Raw genomic sequence first — 19,915 nt, forward strand, 5'->3', positions numbered from 1 at the left:
AATCCCATGAGGTTCTGTGGTGCCGACACTGTAATGCATTTTGCAGGGTTTTTCTCCTCCTTTTCCCCACCTCAATCACTCTCAACTGCAGGGCACGAATAATACAATAATGTGTTGCCTGGTGATTGCTGTTGTGTTTTCCTTTACAAATACAGTCAGGGAAGCAAGCAGACTAGAAACTGCCTGAAGGAATCAGTTGTTTAAAGACGGCTACCAAGGGGCTAAGGTTCTGCAAAGGCAAGATGCTCCAGAGGCTGATCGCAGCCTGTCCTAGGAATGTGTTTGCGAGGCGCCCTCGGAGCCCACCGGCCCCATCCCACGGCAGAGCACTCTTCACAACCCCAGCGCACGTGTCCCCGTGTGCTGTGGCACTGGAAGGGAACAGAGGGCTTGGCTGAACCTGGTGTGTGTAACTAATACTGCTGTGCAATGTGCTTCACCACCTTTTACAGCAAAAACAAATAGGGCTGTAAAAAAGGAAGAGGCTCTCAATAAAAAACATGCTACTCGGAGCTGAGAAGGTTTTTTCCCTATTCCAAGAGAAGCAAGCCCATCCCCCAGAATGCTTCTAGCTGGTGATACGGAGTGGAGTCAAGGTTATCTTCCAGGATAGGTTTGCCCCCATCAGAAAGAAAAGCGCCTCCAGCTTTTACTTGTCTGCAGCACCATAGATACAGGTAGGCACTTTAAAAAGAATGCAAAAGAAGCTCCCCCTCCCCCCCAATGAAAGCCCCTTCGAGTCCTCTCCCGCAGATGCACGCAGGCCCAGAAAGAATGCATGAAGGTATTCAAAGACGCACTCCATTCAGAACCCAATGCGGCGTCGGTTTCTGGAGTGGCTTATCATCACTCAAATTCTCTTCTTGGGCCAACTACATGCTGGTCTGAAAGCAGCAGCTCCAGCACAGCTACTCCAGACTTACAGTGAAGGCGATAAGCAAGAAATTGGACTTGGGTTCTATTCCTTGTGCTTTCTGAAGTGAGTCACGCTGTGAACTGTCTTGAATGAAAAAGTCTTGGTTTCTGACCTGCATTTGGGCTATACCCTGACACTTGTCTAATTGCCTACTTAGATTGCAAACTGCACTTAGGGAGGCTGTCTCTCCCTTTGCACAATGCAAAGAGCAACCTCAGCTGTAGCCTTTCGATAATGCAGCAATACAGAAAAATAGCAGAACTAAATACTCTCGGAAGGTATTTACTCCTCCAGTCTAACGATGCTGCTTTGTACAAGCATGATGTACTTAAATATAGATTAAAGCACAACCGTACTGTTGTGCTTTGGTGGGGAAGAGAAAAACAGGACAAGTTGCAATATTCCAGGTCCAACCTGATCCCAGCCAGAGGAGCCATTAAGAACTAGAATACTTCAATAAGAAACAAAACCTCAAGGAATAGATGTTCTTGGTATATTTAACGATGCACCAGCCTCCGGTGTATATAAAGAGCAAGGCAATTAATAAGGTATATTTAGCATGCTAAGCTGAGGTGTACAGCTCCCACAGCAGCTGAAATACAGTGATTTAAATAACATTTATCTTAAAGATCAGCCTGGCTGTGACTACAGCTGGTGAATGCTGTCTGCTGCTCTGCAAATATGCTGCTTTTCTCACTGGAGGGCACTTGCTCATTGCTGCATCAGTCCCACAGAGACCCACAGCTCTGGGCTGTGATGGTGGGTGCAGCACAGAGAGGAGCGTTGGGATGCTGTTGAACCAGAGACCACTGAGATCTCATGGGCTGCTCCTTAGTTTGTGCGGCCTGAAAACATGAAGGGAGCAGATGGTGCTCTTCCCCCACTGTTCAGTCCCCATCCAGATTCAAAACCAAGAAAAGGAGAAGCCTTTTAAAAAAAAAAAAAAAAAAAAAAAATTAGAACTGAGGTTCTCCAAGCCATAGGACGCCACGCACAACTTGTTAAACTTTGTGGAACAGAAAGCCTACCAAGAACGCAGGCTTGCAAAGCTATATGGTAATTCAGATGTTCAATGCTAGATACCTGAATAAAGAATAAAAAACCCCCAAAGCCCTTTAAACAGCTATGAAACTCTCTGCTTAAATCCTTGTATTACCACACTAGTTGTGTCCTAGCATCCCAGAAAACATTAGCCACCCTGGGCAGCAGACTGCTCTGTAATGACAAGCCCTGCCTTCCAGTACAGAGTACAACCTTTCCGAGCATAAATAGATTTAAATGGGTTTGAATATTTGTACAGAGAACAAGAATAGCCAGAGTTATAATTAGTAACAATAAAAGTTTGGGACAGGATAGCAAACTTTGTATTTCAGTGTTGAAAAGATGCTCCAATTACAAAGGCTTAAAACAAGACCTTCTTGAGTGAGTTACTCCACTATCCCTGACTCCCATACCCTCTGCAGGTATCCCAGTCAGGATCAGGAAGAACACTGAATTAGATGAGCATGCTCCTCCCTGAACAGTCCCACTTTTTACCTCTGAAGCAATGATATCAATTGGCCTGCAGAGACAGAAAACACCCTGACCGCTGCTCTGAGTCAGTACAGAAATACCACATCCATAACCTTTTCCAGTATGTACTATTAGGGAGGGTGTGCAGAGGCATTTACCTCGCCAGCAACTTGAACCAAACCCCTTCAAATACTGTGTATAAAAGAGTTATTTTTTTAACTTTTATTAATTAAATATTATTAGTTTTTATGAGAACCACTAAAAAAATCAGTAGTTGGGACTATAGCTGTCTTTGTACAGATGAAATGTTTTTACTGCCTTTGAACTCACTCACTGACTATTCCCAGCCTGTGGCCACCCAGTTTGCCCCAAGGTGCCTGGCATTCAAGTCTCAAGGATAAAAGCAGCTGGTTAAAAATGAAATTAATATCCTGCATAGAAGACTGTATCGCAAACTGAATCAAAGGAGAAAATAAAGACCTGAGCTAAGCAAAATCTGTATGCAGATGATTAGTTAAACTTCCAAGACTTGACATTAAGGTTTTGGAAGCAGAACATTTGGGAATCATGTAGAGAGCCTGACTCCGAAGCCAGACTAAAGGTTTGGAAAACACACTTTGCGTGGGGTTGTTTTATTACAATTTTAAAACTGTCAGCTTACTGCAGGACCTTAGGTGTAACTGAGGGGTGACCTGCCCTTGAGTTAGCCCCAAAAGCAAAGGAGAGGGACCTACTCTTGATGGAAAAGGTGAAAATCCCCCAACGCTCTTTTTTTCCTGTTAGCACTTACACAGCCCAGCACCTGCAGCAGGCAGGGACTGGATTTGATGAGCCTGGCACGCCGTGACATGCTCCAAACCACAATCCCCAGCAACCCAAAGGGAGCCATGGTCCCAGCTCTGCCAAGCACAAGCAGACCTCCTTCTAAGAAACTTCTGGAAACAAACATTTGTTGCTCTCAGGCTTCATAGGCAGTTGATAACAGGGAGCTGCAGACCCAGCCAAGTCCATGCACGGCTTTCATAGCAAGCCAACACTCACAAATACTTCCCCTCCCCCTCGGAAATATTTTTCCCAACTCTCCCCTGCACTAATAAACAATCATTTTTCTCATGATAAAATCAGTCCTGCAGCACTGGCTATGGCACCTCGCTGCTGACCTCAGCCCTCTGTTCCCCAAGATCTAACAAAACCATTAGGGGTCCTTCGAAATTGTAACAAAACATCTGTTTCCTTTATAGCAGCTGCTACCTGGAGAACACAGCCAAAGCTCTCCTGACCTGCATGCTACCTGTCTGTGGAAACGGCAGCGTTTCTAATAGCAGCCGTAAGGATACTTGGCACTTCCACAGCTTCTAAAGTGCTTTGCAAACACCACTGCGGTCCCAGAACCCCAGCGTGTAAAGATGTTCCTTTTGGAGGAAGGCGTGCCGTGGTGGGGATGGTTTTCCCACGGTCTGCAGGCAAGAGGGTAGAAGGTCTGGGAAGAGCCTGCAAGCGCTCCAGCCCCTGCACCGCTGCTTTCCTCCATCGCCGTGCAGGACAGCCGTGCCGCTGGGACGTGCTGACCCAGGACGGCAGCGGGTACCACCTCGAGGGCTGGATGACAGCAGGCAGCTCTCCCGAGCTCTGCCGTCTGCGTGGCAGCTCATGAGACAGCTTCATCTAGCTGCACCCCTCACTTCTGTCCCTTAAACCCTCAGAGCTGGGACAGCACATCCCAGCAGGATGCGGCCCTCTCCCTGCAGGGGAGGTACCCGGGCCCAAGTGCCTGTTCCTGCCCGTAAGCATCCAGGTGAGGAGTTTAGTCACCCTCAGCCAGACTGTAGTCAGCGGAGAGACAGACAGACAGTGACTCAGGGCTGAATCCCATCTGGGAAGTCTTTATTCACCAACTCAGGTGACAGTCGAGTCCAGCTCACTCCCTACGTGTGCACCATCTCCGTTAAGCGCTGACGAAAAGCCGGGATGAGCCCAGGCCTCGAGCGACCGCACCGATGAGCTTTGCCTCCCAGCCCCAGCTGACTGCTGCAGTCACCAGCTCTGCTGCTGCAGGGCATCAACAGCTGCCCTTCCATCTGAGATAATTTGATCTCTGGTGGATAACTGATCAGCAGCAACGAGAAAAAAAAGACCATTCGGATTATAGGAATTAAAGCTTTAGAAAGGGGTAAGATAAGAAAAAGGAAAAAAAAAAATAGAAATCCACCATCCTGAAGCAAACAAAAGACACTACAGATTAAACAAACAACGCATACCAAAACTTTTCTTTACAGTGCTCTGACAGATAGACAGCAGACCCAAATAATTAATTGTGTTCCAGTATAGCCAAGTGAGCCACCATATGTGAGTGTTGACAAAACAAACTCTTTTTTTGTGGCAAGTTGCAAACTGTGCAAATCATCAACTCTTTCTAGAGCTAAAAACTGACACGTTTTACTGCCTTCTCCTGCTCTTGTAATAGAGCAGACAAATCTGCAAGGTATAGGGTTATTGCGGGAGGAGCAGATCTGGTAACAGCTTGGGTCTGGAGCCACTTAAAATGACTCTTTGCAGAATTTAGGGTTTGATGTAGGTGAGAATTCACATGAGGCATGGTCACCACCCTCTTGCTCATTCAGCATGAGGCTCTAGCAATGGCTTTGTCACCCTCACAGGCAAGAAGGAGTTGGCAGAATTGCTACAGATGAATAGGCTTGAAGGACCATAGCAAAGTATCCTTGGGACTGGAATTTCCAGGGCTGGTGGCCTGGCACAAACCTGGCAGAGCAGGGGTTGCAGCAAGGAGAGAGGAACGTCAGCCCAGCTGCACAGGGGAATGCATGCTCAGTCCTTCCTTGTGTTGGCCTTCTGACTTTTCACAAGCATTGAAATTACTCATTTTATTTTCTATATTGATATCCATTAACTTGCACTTGAAATGGCTGAAAAAAATATCATACAGCAAAGCCAAGGAAGTTTCTTGGAGATAGTCCAGACTGGCAGAGCTGAGTTAAAATGGAAGTGCAGAGTGACTCTTCTAGGGTTAGGCCAGACACAAATCCACGATAGCTCTATTAAAGCTGCTCCCAGTTCACACCACAGATGAGGAGACTTGCTTCAGTTCTGGAGCTGATCCTGAATTTACCAAACGGGCCCCTCGAGATCAAAGTCCTCCAAAGTCTTTGCACACTGTCTCTCCACATCGTGCCCACAGCTCTTCCCTCCTTTGCATTTTTGTTTCAAATGAAGAAAACACCACTGTCAATGTGGCAGCCAATAATGCCACTAAACCCACCTGCCACTCAATCACATAAATCAGCCTGAACACCAGTCAGGACCACACTGCAATTAGAGGGGTGGTGGCAGGGGAAATGCTGGTGTTGTGAATATTCATCTTGCCTCCAGAGCTTCCTTTGCTAAAGGTCATTTGAGATTAGATAAACAGGCTGTCACTGACACCAAATGATCCCGTCTGCATTTTGAGGGCATTGTAAGACACGGGTTTAATGGACCCAGATGATACAGGTGACTCACCAGTGCAGTCAGTCTCTCCATAATGAATTCCTTTCTAACTTCCAGCCTCTTCCCTCCAGGAATCCCCCTAACACCTTTAATTTAAAAGTATCATAATCTATTTCCCTTCTGCTACCTCTTAGAGCTGATTTCCTCCTTGGTGCTTTGCAGTCATGACATTTTCACTGCACTAGCTGCTTCTTTTGTTTGGCTCGCTTTCGGAAGAGGAGCCGCAGGCCTCTGTTTCTGCTCTGTTCCTCCCTCCTGTCAAAATACTTACATGGATTGCTTTTGAATTTTCTGCCTTTTCCCTAACTCAAAACCACAGAAACTGCTGCTAGAGACTGGCACATTCCCATCTATCCCAAGCATCTCTGGAGTTTATGGTCTTGCCATACAACAGGAAATTAAGTAATAATAAAAAATACACACCAAAAATACTCAGCTGTAACAAAAATTGATCCTGCCCTATGGATATTTTAGTGCCTAATTACGGTACCCAGACTTCACAGCACTGGCTTCAATGACGAGCACATAGTCTTTAAACAAACCAGTGCAGACTTGCTCCTACAGGCACCAAGCCCACGAATCCTAGTCTCACCACCAACTTGAGCGCAGTTTCCACACCGTGCTAAGCAGCCCTTCCTTCTGCAAAGGTGTTTCCCATCCCACAGGAACTTCCAAGGTCAGGAAAATATAATGTTTTCTTTGGTCTTTCTTTTGACAGGGTCAGGGAAAGGCTGACAGAAGACAGTTGTGAATCCAGTGCAACTGGAAATGTTTAAACGTGATTTGGGAAGAGAAACGGATGGTCTTCAGGTCATGGAGGATGACTCGGGACTAATGCTGAATTTTAGCCTTACATTGTTAGTCTTTCCATTCAGGTCAATCGCTGCCGAGTCAAACTGCAGGTTTTTTGGCACAGTCCACTGTTCCTTCCTCACATCTTTAATGACAATGTATGCACAGGACTCTTGTAAAACATGATCTTTGGCTCTCCAGCCTTCCTCTCCAACACACAAGCAGCACACCAGAACTGCAGCTCTCCATCCATGTCCCAGCAGGGGCCCAGGGCTCTTGTTTTGCTCAGATAATCCAAGGTGCCTACTTCAGCTCTATACCTAATGTGGCATGTGTCTTCAGGAGATTATTTGAAGTGGTTATTTTTATGCCTAGAACTTTCAAAGGCAGAGTTATTAAGTGTATTTAAAAGGAAGAACTGGTCCAGATAAAGCTGGGATGTAATTAGTTACAAGCTACTGTACTTTGATGACAAAGCAGCATTTAGCATGTGGACTGTTCAGCAGCAGGCTCTGTAGGGTGTGCTAATTACTGATAGCAGTCACAGCGAGGGGAAGCCTGACACTTCTCTGATAAAGCACAGCCTTCTATAACTCGACAGCTTGGGTTTAACTCTTGGTGTTTAACTCTCAGCCAAAGCCTGGACTTTGGCACACAGCTCTTTACAATTAACTATGTGTTTGAAAGCACAAAGAAAGGGAAAAAAACCAGAACTTTTCAAGTAGGTAGAGGGAGGCCAGCTTACACCCTGGGATCCTGGCTGGTAGCAGCAGCCCAGCGGGGAAAAGGAATCCATTTTGTTTTCCCAAGGAACCTGCTCTCTTTCTTGATGTAGCTTCTTTCTGGCTCAGAGCGTTCACCTAGCTAAGCACTGCAAAGGCTGGACATTCGTCACCAACCCGTGCAGTTACATCAGATTTGATTCAGCCGCACTGATGTCAGGAGGCAACTTTCAGAGACTTGAAATGGGTTTGGCTCCGGCCCTAAATAAAACTAAGTTCCTTGGCCCAAGGGAAGACAGATAATGAATTGTAGACAAGTGGGAAAGAGAAAAGGGCTGGATCTGTGAGGCAGAGAGATGGCCTGCTGGCAGGAGGTACAGAAGGTTTTTGGGATGGACAGAGGATTCAGAAGCAAGTAATTGGAGTTGGCTATAGAAGTAGCTTGATAAAGACTGCAGAAGTGCTGAACAGCTGGGGGACACTGAGATGTCTGGAGAGGAAAACAGCATGAGCTGAGAGCCACAAAACCAAAGGCAGTAACGACGCTGAAGTGTCTCAGCACTGCTCCTCGACCTCTCAGAAACACTGCAAAGGAGCGCAGCAACACCAAAACAAGTGTGTCTGTCGCCATGTCAACTACCAGCCTGCTGCTGACAGATGGGCAGCTCGTAGCAAATGATCCCTGGCCGTCCTCTGCGCCTTCTCAACACAGCATCCATGTCACAGAGCCACCGCCGCCACCAGCCATCACCCCTCCCTGCCGCAGGCTCCATCCTGCACTGGTCCTGCCTCACTCGTCTGCAGGTAAGGCAGCACGAGCCAGAGCCCCCAAAAGGAGATGCGAGGGGACCTGCAGAGGGAAGAGAAGAGCACAACAACCTCGTGAAGCCCTCTCACTTACAGAAAGACCATGCAAACACCACACAGTCACGTTAAACAGACCCACCACTCACCTTAAAAAACGCAGACATGCATTAAATCAGAGGACAACTATGCCAGGTAGACAAAGGAGCATTTTAATGAATCAAGAAACAGCAATCCCCCAAACTCCACTAAAACCAAAAAATTAAACCACCCCTATCAGGATTGATAGGGTTGCAGTGAGTTCCCAAGCAGGGCAAATGGCATCCCAAGCTCAGATCTCTGCTCTCCAGGCTAATGACCGCAGGGTGATAAAATGAAATTATATTTCTATTCTGATGCTGGGGTGATTTTTTCCATTTATCAAAGTGATGGGCTTTCATTACATTTTTGATAGTTTTGAGTTTGTTTGGTCCCCCTGGGAGGACCCGAGGGTCTAAGGCCTATCTTATTACTCAGTTTTATGTCTTCAGAGTGTACCTTCTTCCTGTCTTTTTCTCTCTAGAAGTTGCTCTCTCTTAAATCCAACTTCCAATACCAGCAGGCAGCATCTGGACAGACTGCTTTGTAAACACTAACATGCAAGCCTTTCATCCAAGAGACATTTAAGGCCAAAACCACAAGCTGAAAGAACACAGGATAGATCCATGGACGCCAGCATCACTGTACTGGTTTAGACTAAGCAAGGAACTGTCTCTCCAGAGGATAGACAAACAGTTTACATGTCCATATGCAGACAGGAAAATCCAAAACCACAAAAATTCTTTCTTTATCACATCCATGTCAAATTGTACCTTTACAACACAAAGGTAGGGTAACACTATTTACACACGGGGAACCTTAGGAACAGAAGCACTAGAGCGGAGCTCAGAGACCATTAGGGCTAAAATGGGAACTTCCTCACTAGGCACCAGAAATTTGAAATACGAAATTTCACCTGAGGCTCATTTTTCATATAAGTACTTGCATGGACCAAAGCCTAATATTTGTGTGTTGCTTAGCCCGTTATTTGCACGTTTCTAGGAAGATAAGTTGTCCATAATGTCTTTTTTAGTTCCTTAAATCCGATTACCTTCTTCCAGACTCTGTTCCTAAAGAATTTGTATTGTTGCTATCACTGATGAATGCACAATTAACTCACTGACCTAAAGCTGCGACAATAGATTTCTCAGCACCGGGAGCCTGTCAGCCGCAGACAGGGCAGGAGCCGGTAATTTCTCTTGCCACACTAGCGACTTGGTACCAGAACAACCAATCTCAGCAGCACTGGGTAGAAGAGGAAAATGGAAACCATTTCCATATTTATTGACAAATTTAATTTACAATCTGAGCTTCCACTTTGGAAAGAATATATATTTTCTCTCTAAATGTATCAGTCTTTAGCAGTCAGCCCAGCAATAATGATTTCTGTGCCTTCAGACACTTTTACACTGGCTACAGCAAATTTATATGTAACACTTTTGAAAGAAAATGGTATTAAAATTCACCATTTAGGAGTGAGTTGTAAATTAACTGTTACTGAGCAGACAGGGGGTAAAAGCAAATTTTGTGTGCATGTGTATGGCTTTTCTATCGGTGTTCAGTTAAATGCCTGTCCAGCTGAGCCCTGTATTCTCACTTGGAGTCTGACAAGCATTTGACTCACTCACTCTCCTCGTGTTGAAGTAGGTGAGAAAAAAATAAGAGAAGAATGTTCTAGCAGGTTTTATCTGACAATATTAAAGCACTTAACAAATAACAATTAATTCCAAGACAAAAGCCCCTTGTGAAAGGGAGGAGAATTATTCCTTCCATCTCACAACTGCCCAAGGGTTAGAGCCCAGACACAATTATCAGCAAGATGGAAGGTCCTGCAGGAACAAAATATTCAGAGAAAGAAGCAGCCTGTGAAAATATAATCCCACCAGGCACATTAAACCACACACTGTTCTACATGACTCTGCCATGCCATCACATTACATCCTCATGATGCACCCTGAAAGAACAAAGCAGTGCACTTCTGAACCACCCTACGATCGTCCCAGCACGCCCAGACAACACAGCAAGCGAACTGTCATTGCCAGTAAGTCATTTTAAATAACCCACAGGCAGAAATTCTCTTAACACTGCAAGTCAAAATACTTGTGCGTGACCTTGTGAACATACCACTGCTTGGCATAAGCTATTCTATGCCAACAAAACTAGAGGAGTGCAAGTTTGTGATCAGGATGTGACAGACTGGGGGGGAAGTGGGAGAAGGGGGTTCCAGAGAAGTTCTGTTTCTGCCTTGTTGCCTGTGAAAACAGTATTCAATCTCACAATGTGATGCTTTTTTCAGAAAGCCTTTGTTCTCCACCTACTTTTGGACTCCTGCAATAGACAGGCTCTCTCACCCTTGTGTTTACAAAGGAAACACGGGAACAGAACTCAAGGCCAAAAAGAAAAAGAAAGCAAAGAATCCCTTTTGTTCATTTTAGCTGTCTTGATGTATGCTGGCTTCATAATTGCAGAACTGATCTGTTATGTTTTCATTTTTTTAATAGTTGGATTGTAATGCCAACAAGGACACAGAATAAATGAGGTTTGTTTTTTCTTAATATCGTAGATGGGTCTTCAGCTGTATAAACTGGCACCGTTCCTCTGAAGTCATCAGAGCCAAATTACGCTTACTCAGGGTCTGGCCATGTAACAAAAATATCTTTTTAATTTCCATCTTACTTGAGGAAGAGCCTTAAAATGCCCCTTTCTACCCATATGCTGCAGTCCCAGCAAAACATTTACAGCTTTCCTTGCAGCCCTGGCTAATAGCCATCACATTTCTAGAAGATGAGTATAGTACTTCAGGTTGTAACAATAACTGCAAAAGCCGGGGCTATATGTGGCAAAGCAAAGCCAGTCTTCTTTAGAAGCACAACCCATCGCACCCTTCATGACAGGCAGGACTGTGGAGGACCATTAACTGTGCTTGTCTCCAAGCTTTGCACTCTGATGTGGCTGGAGGGATCTACCCACATGCTCAATTTATTATTTCCCTTAACTGAAAGATGCATCATATGTATTTTAGCAAGAAAACAATTATCAGGTAACCCTGGAACCTACTATTTGTTTTGTATCAGTATTCATTTAGTTGTCTCTGTGATGACTGGCCATGCAGCAAATATAAGAGAGAAAACTTAAACCTACCAAGAGCTTAATGACAGACTCCTGTGGAACAGATGTATATGAATAGCAAATTAGGCCACTGAAAGCTTCCTATAAAAGTAACGACAAGAGGCTTTGCTGCAGCAGAATATACTAGCAGAGACAGAAAGGCTGCTAGTTACATGGCTGAAGCCCTCATCTCCATTTGGTGGGCACTGCTCTGCTGTATCTGAGGCATCAAGATTTAACAATCGATCAGTTCCAAAACCTGGTGAAATGGTCCAGGGAAACCACTGTTTGGGGAGGGGGAGAGGAGGGTGCACAATATGGGAAGCAGGGAGTATCCAGGGACCCATCAGCCAGTTACTCCTCTTACATTTGCCAACAGCCTTTCCTTTCGAAGCAGGGCTCGCCTGGCAGAAGGCAATACATTCCCAGCTGAGTTCAGCCTTGCTCCTTCCTGAGCTGAGACATAAAAGTTGCCCCTCCTGACTTCCTGACTGGAAGTGTTGTACTCCTCTGTTTCAGTGGAAAAACTGGTTTTCCCTACAACGAATACACATTGATAAAAATTTGATGTTGATTGTTTTTGTTGTGAAAAAAATCCTGAAACAAAGCACATCGATCATACACTGCTTTTTTGAATAAGTTTCTTCTCCTTTCCTATCCCACCGCCATTGAACTGTAAAATCATATGGTAATTTTGTATCTCCACAGAGGCTCTATCACTGGAAAAGAACTGTGCTTTAGTAAGAGGAAGGAGACCACACCAAGCTCTTGGTCTGGGGAGGGATGGAGGGAGACACAAATTCCATAAAGAGGAACGGGAGAAAGCACTTCAGGTGACCAAAGAGGTACAAGCAGCTTCCAGCTTGTAGAAAATACTCAGCCTGCGATAGCTGTAAGATACGCAATCCGGAGTGTCAGAAGGCAACTTTAAATGTATTTCAGTGCACTCATGGGAAATGCACTGTGGGTAATCATGCTGTCTAGAGGAGATGAAATTGGTAGGAGCAGGTATTTCCAAACCTGTGGCTCTTCGGCTCATTGCTAAAGGCATTGACTGCATGAAACCAAGTAGATGAATTTTAACAGCCTCCCTAAATCCACACACGCTATGTCCATCTCTGAACACTGCCTATAGAAAGTACAAACCTTCCTGGGAGATGAACTAGCCAATATACTGTACCTTGGTCTAGACAAGTTAATATTTCCCCTTGGAGAATATGGTTTAGAAAGGCATGAACCAAAATGGCAGGACTAAACAAAACTCTTGCTGCCTGGTAGACTATCACAGTTACATTATTTGATCTCCACAAAGGCAGCAAATCAAAGCACAAAATACCAGAAATAGCTTCTGAGAGCCCTCCCTCAGGTCTTTTTGTGCCACAACGTGTCTCAGAAAGGATAAGACTCTTCCCTTTTCTTCTGGAGCATTGCCTGTAGTAGGGTAAGGGCTTACACAGATTCGTACCATCACAATTTCCTTTGTGTGCAAACATTCACAAGCATGTGCAAAGCCTAAAAGCCCTGGTACACCCACTGATCACAGCTTGATACTCAAACCCACAGACCTTATATGTGTTTTTTTTATACAGATATGTGTGTATGCACATATGTATATGGTTCAGAGGTGCAAAAACCGACGCAGACCTTTTTCCTTATACCTCTCGGGCAGCAGTGTGAATTTATCACACAAGTCAGACATTATCACACCACACTGCCACTAGCCAGCACCATCAAGGGTGCTTGGGCAGCCTGCCATACCAGCAGGGCATTTTTTTTTTTTAATCTGCCTTTTCAAACCCAGCCTTTGGAAACTGTGAACGTTGACATTTTGGAAAGTGAGTGAGCATGGGAAGAAAAGGAAGCGAGTAGTTGCTTCATCCTTAAATACGACATCAGAGGCTTTATTTGCAGCCACAGTAATTTCAACCTCATGTGTCCCAAACGCACACAGAATGCGACAGCATCAATACACTGTCTCACAGCCTGAGCATCTCCACAGCAAAGGCAGAGGAACAGGACAGATGTTTGTACATCTTTCCCTCTGTGCTTAATTCACACATTAAGAGAGTGGATGGAGCAGGCTTACATCTTCCCTCTTGTGCTGGAAATGGGAGGGGAAAAAAAAAAGAGACTTCTCAGTCTGGCAACACAGCTCTTCCAGAGATGAGCTGTCAGGATGGGAAATGTCACCAGGTGCTAGGCTGCCTTTACCAAGCCATAGCACAGGGGAGAAGGGGAGTCTCTGCTCTCTGATCTGCTGTCGTAAATCTGGAGCGACTCTTCTGAAACCACAGCAGCACCAGGCACGGCCAGCCCCAGCAATTTCAGCACAAAACTTCATTGACTTGCAGAGCAGTTAAGAGTTTTTGCCCTTAGTCCCCGGGGATTAGGGAGTGAGGAGAGTCTATGGGCACTTCTACTTTTGCTACAAACAAAAACATCCTTCTCAGCCCCAGTGGATGAAAACAAGGGCTACAGACATCTTCTTCCATCGTTTCTTTGTTTCCTCAGTCATTTACAACCCAGAAAAGAAAAAATAAAACCTAAAAAGAAGCATTAAGACCAGTCTGGTATGGTATCCCCTCAGTTCAACCTCGCAGGTCTCTGCTAACAGCCCAAACCTACCGAGTGTGCAGGCACCAGTGGCTGCAACTGGAGGAGCTGAAACCAGAGCTGGGGAGGCGAGACGCCGCAGGGAAGGCAGAGCAGCAGCATTACGCCTTCATCGCTCCTTCAGCCAGAGAGGGGCAAGCACCGACATGTGCAAAACAGGCAGCAACAGGCCTGGAGATGCCCAATTTGCCTCCTATCCCCCCCCCTCCACATGTCCTTGCCCAGTTACACCTCGGCCATGCGAGGCCCCTTGCTCCAGCCGGGCCAGGGGCTGCCTGCACCCCCAGTCCCAGCACCCCATCGGGGTGTGCACACCCGAGTTATAGCCGGCCGTACCTCCAAAAGCCAGGGTGTATATTCTCGAGCACCATCTGCTGGCTTTTTTTTCTGTTAACAAGCAAATGATACATAGAAGACACCCTTGCACCAGCTAGCCCACTCTGAGGAGGGAAGAACATGCGTGCCCATCTGTACCAGAACCATGCAGGTATTTTTCTGTGAAAAACACTGGGGTTTGTTAAATAAGATATTTTAGACGGGCAAATGTCGCTGCTCATCTGTATTTTTCAGTGTGGGATACTCCCAGGTGAAAAGAAAATGTTAATTCTGAATTGTATTTTAGTTTGCTACTGCTTGGGAAATATAAAATGAAATATTTTGATTATCTCAAAAAGCAATAAAGGGGGAGATTTGTTTTTTCTTTTTTTGGCAGAAGCCATTTGCTGTATCTGACCCAAATTCACAAACAGCTTTGCCTCCTCCCACTCAGAAACTGCATTTCTCGGTGAGTAAACTCTTTGTTACACAAATTACCCAGGTCTGCTGGTGACACTGCAGAAACACATGTTCTAGGCAAGAGTTCAGCCTGCTGGCTCTCGCTAGGCAAAACAAAGGTTTTCATTTGGGATTAATTCTCTTGGAGCTAAAGAGGGGAGGAAGGAAACGTTTTTAGTCATTGCTTGTTAGGCATCAGGAGGTCTGTCTGCAGCTAAGCATGTAGGTTTGCACTTGTTCTCCTTCCCCGAGGATTACTGACTGTAGCTAAGCCAATGCATCATACGAAAATGTATTCTTTTCCCTCAGTCCTTCTTAGTGAATGAATCAAAACAAAAATCCGGAATACAGGTGTTGAATCTGAAGAGAAAGTTCAGTTTACGTTTGAGTGCATCTCCTGAATGCTGCCACAGGGTGAACCTGCGTAGAGTATCACAATCTCCAGTTGGGAGGTTCACAGTTAGACTGGAGGTAAAACTTTGCAACTCTCAGGATACTCAAGCACAGAAACAAGTCACCAAGGGGTGGCCCAGAGGCTGAGAATTATTCAGGGAACAAAGTCCACCCACTTCTCTCTTGGGCAATATAGTATGAACCCTTTTCTCTTCAAGCATGCCCATATCTTATTTACCATTTTACCTTTACATAAGGAGGTCCTATATTTTCCACAGCGTGATTTTAAGAATAGGTTGGACAAGGAACCATCCAAAATGACCTACAATCTCTGGAGCTTTACTAGTTTGCATTAACTGAAGGTCCAATTCTGAACCTCCATTCTCCACTACTCTGCACAGTGTTCATTATACCCAGAGAAACTAGAACAGCAATGTTTTCACATGCTTAGATGTCAGTGACCACAGAAGATACTGCGGAGTAGAAAATCAGGTCAAGAGCTAAGACTCTGGATAAATAAAGTCACTCCATAGGAGGACACTTCAAAAGAAAACCTAGTGTGCTGTCACTGCAGGCACCAACCGTTCTATACATGGTACCATTCCTTCTTCCCTTTACACATTAGTAGGAAACACTGTCCAAAGAGAAGTCTTGCCTTTAATGTGAGGTGAAACTGAGATCTTCACATATCACAGGAGACTTCACAAGCAATAGGGATGAATAAGGTGTAAGAAAAAACTAGATGAACCGAAACAGATGGATTCTATATTGGCATTAAAAGTCACACCTCATTTTTCATCCAGTCCTACCTGTAAAGTACTTCTGATTAAGTTTGTTAAATGTGAGTTGTTCCTATGTTACCCCATGTTAGTAAATTTTCCTTTGCAGCAAGACTGTAGATAGCAATCAGTAACCTCGCTGCTCAATTTTTCCTTCACAGACCTTCTTTTTAGAATGAATAAAGAAGAGCTAACACGAACAGGAGGAAAATGGGTTGATATATTTTGCCATTAAACTGGAGCTAGGCTTTGGGTTATCATAAAAGATGTTACCCAGTGAAAAGCACATCTCACTACTACACATTTACAGCCCTGTTGATGACGTATATCAAACCCACCAAGTTTAAAATTCAAAACAAGATTACCCTGTCGTAATAAATATTGATCACCTTACAAGTCCTTGTTTTAAAGTCCTTAATTAAACACAATACCCAACTTTGCCTGTTTCCCAGTACATGAGAATCAATACTTTATCATTAATGCAGTCCAGCAAAAAGAAAAGAGCCCAGTCCTCAGCTGCCATAAATTGACCATGCTGGGCTGTCGCCCTGATATCTGCATTACAGAGGATCTAACAAGCTCATGAGAGATCAAGAACCCGCTGTGCCGGGCACAGAGCAGAGGCACAGTGCCATAGAGCTGTGCTTGCTCCAACAAGAAGTCGATAAGCAACCAGAGATGGAGGAAGACACCAAGGGCTATTAAAGAAGGCAGCTGCAGAGCCAGACCTTTGAGTACCCAGTCAGGGTACTCACCCCTATGCAGATTAATCCTTGATAGCTGGCTTGATCAGGTGCCAAGGACAGAGGGAGAAAGGCAGGGAGGGAGACTTTTCCAAAACCCCAGTCCCACTGCTCGCCACTCCTTCATTGCTACAAACAGGTTTGTGCACTTGCTTCACCCACATTTGTAACTCTTTAGCCTTCTGGCCAAGTTGAAGGAATCTCAGCGCTTTGGCACTATTTGACAGTATATATTACAGGTGTTGTCATGGCAATGATTTATGCAGAATTAGTCACTGCAGCACTCTACAATAGACTGAAGAACAATAGGAAAAACTGCACATTTCAAAGTTCCTGTGATACAGAGGTTGAGGGTTGGGGAAAAGAGATTAGATTCCTTTCACCACTCTGATTCCAGCAGTGACATTTAAACAGCTCAGGGAAAAGTCAGTGCCTATTCACAAGTGTTATTAATAGTAATCTGACAATAACCCAAACTTCATATTAAACTGTGCTAGCAGTTGCAATTGTGTATTCACTACTGGCCCATTTCTGAATTAATCAGGAATTGAGTAACAACTGGAGCAGAGAAGAAATTATTACATTTGCATTGTTATATAATGAGCAAAGAATCAGAGTTTATTGACAACGGGGTGGTTTATCCCATGGGCCCCACTGCTGTCAAAAGTGCTGCTGACTGTTAGAAGCAGTGGATACATGCTAGGTTACTACGCTGTAGCAAAAGGGAAAAAAAAAAATCACCTAAAATTGTAAGAAAGGAAAAGGTTCAAAAAATTAGCACTCAGAAGTTAGGTAACTCCAGTGCTGAAACCAAACCATCTGAATACCCACTTTCTTATTACTTATTAGGATATGATTTTTAATTGAAGAATCATATATGGGTTCATATATCTAAGTTTTGGCAAAGGCATGAGGAAGTTCAAGCAGAGCTGTCACTCAACTTCAATAACAAATAGAGCTTCTGCTTCTCACTGTAATAAAGGGAGTCATTCCTCTCTCTCATGTGCTGATACACCTCCATTCCCACCAAGGCTCTCTGAATTACAGGGCAATTATCCTCATTGTTCCCATCTCTTCAGAATCAGCTCTGAGATTTACAACTGTCAGGGTCAGAGCAGAAGCAAACTTGACTAAAGAGATGAAAAGGTTAGAGCCGAGTTTGAAAATCTGCATATCTCAGTCTTTCTGCTCTGTTCTCAAGGACTTAAGGTTGTCTTGTCCTCTTAATACCCGGAGCCTCTAATGCAGTTTTCCCATTTTCCTTAAAAGTTTTGAGTGGAGCCTCATAGCCCTGTCAACAAGGTTACTTTCAAGCTCACTTTACTATTAAGAACCACTTTAGCCAAAAGGGAGAGTAAGCCCAAGAGGTCCAACTGTCATTTTCCAGCCCACAGTCATCAACACTGCTACGTATCACCATCACTTCACACGCTGCAATTACTTCCATGCTCTTCCTTCTTCATTTTGTGTGCTGGCTGGCAGTACAGCTTTACTAACTTCTTAATAGTTTTTAACATATCCATTGTCACATGGTTTTACCATCAAACTCAGCCGTTAAGCCCAGTGAAAACATCAGAGGCACACAATGCATCTGTCCCAATTATATCAGTTTGTGTGGATGTCTTTAGAGGATAACGGATCCATACTGCCCGCTAGTGCTTCAGTAAAAGTAAAAGGTATTTTTCTCTGGTTGCTTTTAACTTGTTTCCCTTGGATCCTTCTGAAATAAGAGTGCAATTGTTAGCATGAGGAACCAAGCAGGGAGTGGCCAGGCTTTGCCAATTTAAAGCTCTGATATTCACTTTCCCCTGCTCAGAGTCTGTCCTTATTCTCCTTTATTCTTCAAGCTTTCTGTACCATTTCACATGTACAGGAGTGCTTCATGGCCTCCCAATTTAACTCCTGACAGGAGTCCCAGCTGCTGGGACTTTAGGGATCTTGAGGTTCCATGGTAAACATGACAAGCATTGAAGATGGGTGGGAATGTCCTTTCTCTGGAAAGTCCCCAGCTCCAGGCACTTCACACTTGCAAGAAGGAAAAACTCAAAAGATTTTGGAAGAAAAATTTTGGTATGTGGCACATGGAGACGTAAGCTTGGAAGAATTCAAACCAGCATTGAGCATCCCTGCATTCTCACAGGCTTCTCAGATCTGGTCACTTAGTTCAACATTGCTGTCTAACACATCTCTTGAGCACGTAAAATACTTCAGCTGCACTGAACACTGCTGTGCTGGAGCTGACAATAATCAGCAGTAAGAGCCCTATACAGTACAAAGGAATTCACATTAGAGCTGGATGGAGAACGACTATTGCATTTAGCAGAGAAAATGTTTTTACTTCTGCGTGAAATGGAGCGGGCACGGCCATCCTGAGGAGCACCATATGGGACACCAGAGCTGGGAGCCAGAACTCACACGCTTCCAGGCTTTTAGCAAGTCGAGTTGCTGGGCAGGCACTCCAGCTCTAAAGCAGATCTAGGTAGGATAAAACTGCCAAACAGACTGCATTCAATAGCTGCCTTGATTCCTCCAGAATCAAAATCACACTGTCTCTGCAAACAAATTTGACAAATTGGCAAATTCTGAGGGAAAACAGAACAGCATCACTTTGTAGAAAAGTTACTGCTAAGCTCTATTCACAGTCTAGAATCCAGCTACCATAATGAAATGAATATATCAGCACCACTTAAACTCCAAAGTCAAATTAGCAATCAAAAACACTGCAAAAATAGCAGGCCAGATTTTATTCAGTGGAAGGTATAATTCTACTTACATCAAAAAATGCTATACCGATTTGTGCCAGCTGAGATCTAACTCCCTATACTTTGCATTTTTTATGCATTTTATTTTGCCTTTCTACTCCCAGCTTTCCTGCCAGCACCTGAATGCAAGCAGCGAGGACTGGGTAGTCGGAACTGCCAACCTGACCGTGGCAATCCCGTTTGGATCATCCTGGCAGTGGATTTGATGGGCCATGCTAATTGCAGCTAATTGTTAGATTGGACGTTCCCAGGTTTTCCCCCTGACTAGCCGTTTGACACCTTGCATTTGCTCTGGATAGATTTTAATTTGTGAAGTAGTTATGGAACCCTTTGCTTACCTGCAGCTCTCATGCTTGCAGTCACCCACCTCAGAAATTGTCCTCTTCCACTCAGAGGGAATGACCTTTTTGCAGGA

Source organism: Haliaeetus leucocephalus, unplaced genomic scaffold (genome assembly GCF_000737465.1).
Source record: "Haliaeetus leucocephalus isolate CR32 unplaced genomic scaffold, Haliaeetus_leucocephalus-4.0 Scaffold517, whole genome shotgun sequence".
Taxonomy (NCBI): Eukaryota; Metazoa; Chordata; class Aves; order Accipitriformes; family Accipitridae; genus Haliaeetus; species Haliaeetus leucocephalus.